The 4,061-nt window shown below is 40.2% G+C and overlaps 1 protein-coding gene across 1 annotated transcript in view; it reads left to right on the top strand.

The window, feature by feature from the left end:
- The window catches only part of LOC101342881 (uncharacterized), a 25,417-nt gene extending 24,751 nt beyond the window's left edge, over window positions 1–666 (top strand). The window contains exon 4 of the transcript XR_002825689.1: window positions 582–666. The gene's annotated coding sequence lies outside the window, so the exon portion shown is untranslated. The remainder of the gene's footprint in view (window positions 1–581) is intronic.
- The last annotated feature ends 3,395 nt before the right edge of the window (window positions 667–4,061 follow it).

Raw genomic sequence — 4,061 nt, forward strand, 5'->3', positions numbered from 1 at the left:
GTACTATTATTATCCCAGTTTTACAAATGGGGAGATAGATATGTTAAGGAACCCACCCAAGGACACACAGGTAATAAGCAGTAGAGCTGGGATTCAGTTTAGCTCCAGAGTTCATTCTCTTAATCACTGTTACATTGTCTCTCCAGTGATTTTTTTCCTGATATTCCTTTTGTTCAGTGTTTCTATAGTAGAGATTTGATAATAAAAATGAATAAAACCCTAAACAAGGAGAAATAATGTTACCTGGCTCCTCTGTCTCAAAGGATTTGTGGTAACATTGGAGTAAGCTCCCTTTGGGATTTGAAGACCAGTGAATTGGACATTCAGAATCACTGCATTTTCTGGGACCTGGGTTTCTAAAATTTTATCACTCACAACCTTGAGGATTATGGAGGAGGAGGGACTGGTGGACTCACTGGAGGTTTGGACCTTAGGAATGCCCCTTGTTGGGTTTAGAATGCCCCTTGTGGAGCAGAGTGCGAAGGTGTTTTTTTTTTAACACAACCAGATACTACTGCGTGCAGGAGCACCGTTTCTTAAGATCTCACTTGAATTCAGTATTTTTTCTTTATCTTCTCTAGGTGAAAAGATTGATAGAATTCAGAAGGGAAGGGAGCTAACCAGTTCATCACCTGGCGTGAGAAATTCTCAGTGCTCACAGGGGCCAGATGGGTCACAGGACTTGGGTGATGTATCTTCAGTTCACAAATATTTTCTAGATTTCCCTAAAGTAGGGTTATAACTAGAGGCCAAGGATTCTTCCTGCATAGGCTTCCAGAGTATTGGATAGAATTCTAGAGTATTTAACGTTCATCTGATTTTTTGAGGGGCAGTGGTGGTTCAGTGGTAGAATTTTTGCCTTATATGCAGGAGTCCCAGGTTCAATTCCCAGCCATCACACCTCATGCACAGTCACCACTTGTCTGTCAGTGGGGACTTGTGTGTTGCTGTGAGGCCGAACAGGTTTCACCAGCACAGATGAGGAGATGACGATGAACTAAGAACAAAGGCCTGACAATCTACTTCCGAAAAATCAACCAATGAAAACTGTATGCATCATGACAGTCCGAGCCCCAACCCATCATGTGCATGTTGCAGGACCATGCAGTATTTTGTTCTGTCACGCATAGCTGTTTTTAAGGTGATTTCATTGCTTTGGTTTTTAGAAACTTGTTTTGTCTTCCTACTGCTTCAGTGAGTCTTCCTGTGCGTCACCACTGCCATGGCTTGAGAATGTCCCAAGTAGTGAGCAGAGAGGAGGTTGTCCACAAATAACATGATATGTAAATAGGTCATGCTCTAACCACTCTAGCTAAAAATTATTCTAACTCAGACATCTTTGTTTTCTTACACATGGGAATGAGCTCACTCAAACATCAGTTGAATATAATCTAGCTGTTAGACGATGCATAACCCACTGGTATTAGAAATAGCAAAGGGGGTGTGTGGAAGTTAGGGAAGGGTGGTGAAATCCACTCAGAAACCAGCTCTGAGGACACTGATGCTCTGACTCAAAAGGTGGTAGTTTCGTTTCATAGCTGCAACTTGGGAACAGGTATAAATGTAGAACAGAAACAGGTGAATTGTGAGGTGTGAACATCCAGATTTGGTCCATCATGAGAGGACAACAGTGCACAGAAGAGCTAAGTTCATTTGTTCATTCTCATTCATACATGCATTCAGCAACCCCTCATGAAGGGTCTCTTGTATGTGGGGATCCGTTTTAGGCTCCATAGAGGCTATCCAGGGACCCCAGTTCCACAGGGAAGATGTACTAATTTTTCTTTTGTGAAAATACTGTAACATTACCACAAACTTTGCAGCATTAATCGTTGCATAGGAGGTAAATCAATGAATTCTAACTTGGCAACTAGATTAGCTTACATTTATAGTTTCTTTTTATTCTAAAGACAGTTTTAAATAATTGCACTATAACTATTCTCATTGATGATTTACTTAGAACATGGCACAGTTAGAATAATGAGTAATAAATCAGAACTTATATATATCTGCACAAAACTTATGAATGGGTACATTTGACACGATTTTCAGTGTTTGGGTATTGAAGTCAAGACCACTTCTTAGTAGAAGAAATATTAAGTCAAAGAAGTTAAATTATTGCAACACAATGACTGTCATGGATTGAAATGTGTCCCCCAGAAATATCAGTCAACTTGGCTAGGTCATGATTCCCAGTATTGTATGATTGTCTGCCATTTGTCATCTGATATGATTCCCTGTGTGTTGTAATCCTATCACTATGATGTAATGAGACAGATTGTTGTTGTTAGGTGCCGTCAAGTAGGTTCTGACTCATAGTGACCCTATGCACAACAGAACAAAACACTGCCTGGTCCTGTGCCATCCTCACAGTTGTTGGTATGCTTGAGCCCATTGTTGTAGCTACTGTGTCAATCCATCTTGTTGAGGGTCTTCCTCTTTTTTGCTGACCCTCTACCAAGCATGATGTCCTTCTCCAGGGACTGATCCCTCCTGATAACATGTCCAAAGTATGTGAGACATAGTCTCCCCATCCTTGCTTCTAAGGAGCATTCTGGTTGTACATCTTCCAAGACAGATTTGTTCATTCTTTTGGCAGTCCACAGTATATTCAATGTTCTTAGCCAACACCACAGTTCAAAGGCATCAATTCTTCAGTCTTCCTTATTGATTGTCCAGCTTTCGCATGCATATGAGGCAATTGAAAACACCATGGCTTGGGTCAGGCGCACCTTAGTTCTCAAGGTGACATCTTTGTTTTTCAAGAGATCTTTTGCAGCCGATTTTCCCAAAGCAATGCGCCTTTTGATTTTTTGACTGCTGCTTCCAAGGGTGGTGACTGTGGATCCAAGTAAAATGAAATCCTTGACAACTTCAATGTTTTCTCCATTTATCATGATGTTGCTTAGTGGTCCAGTTGTGAAGATTTTTGTTTTCTTTATGTTGAGGTGTAATCCATACGGAAGGCTGTAGTCTTTGATCTTCATCAGTAAGTGCTTCAAGGCCTCTTCATTTTCAGCAATCAAGGTTATGTCATCTGCATAATGGAGGTTGTTAATGAGTCTTTCCCAATCCTGATACCCTATTCTTCATATAGCCCAGCTTCTTGGATTATTTGCTTAGCATACAGATTGAATAAATATGGTGAAAGAATACAACCCCGACACCTTTCCTGACTTTAAACCATGCAGTATTCCCTTGTTCTATTTGAACAACTGCCTCTTGATCCATGTACAGATTCCTCATGAGCACAATTAAGTGTTCTGAAATTCTCATTCTCTGCAATGTTATCCATAATTTGTTATGATCCACACAGACAAATGCCTTAGCATGGTCAATGAAACACAGGTAAACATCTTTCTGGTATTCTCTGCTTTCAGCCAGGATCCATCTGACACCAGCAATGATATTCCTGGTTCCACATTCTCTTCTGATTTTCTGGCCATTCCCTGTTGATATACTGCTGCAGCTGCTTTTGAATGATCTTCAGCAAAATTTTGCTTGAGTGTGATGTTAATGATATTATTTGATAATTTCCAAATTCTGTTGGATCACATTTCTTGGGAATAGGCATAAATATGGATTTCTTCCAGTCGGTTGGCCAGGTAGCTGTCTTCCAAATTTCTTTTCATAGACAAGTGAGCACTTCCAGCACTGCATCCGTTTGTTGAAAAAGTTGGTATTCTGTCAATTCCCAGAGGCTTGTTTTTCACCAATGCCTTCAGTGCAGCTTGGAATTCTTCCTTCAGTACCATCAGTTCCTGATCATATGTTACTTCCTGAAATGGATGAACGTAGATCAACTCTTTTTGGTATAGATGAAGAAAATGAAGATTTTTACCAACATCTGCAGTCTGAAATTGATCGAACATGTAATCAGGATGCACTGATAATTACTGGTGATAGGAATGCAAAAGTTGGAAACAAAGAAGGATCGGTAGTTGGAAAATATGGCCTTGGTGATAGAAAGGATGCTGGAGATCACGTGATTGAATTTTGCAAGACGAACCACTTCTTCACTTCAAATACCTTTTTCAACAACATAAACGGTGACTGTACAC

This window comes from Trichechus manatus, unplaced genomic scaffold (genome assembly GCF_000243295.1).
Source record: "Trichechus manatus latirostris isolate Lorelei unplaced genomic scaffold, TriManLat1.0 scaffold00176, whole genome shotgun sequence".
Classification (NCBI taxonomy): domain Eukaryota; kingdom Metazoa; phylum Chordata; class Mammalia; order Sirenia; family Trichechidae; genus Trichechus; species Trichechus manatus.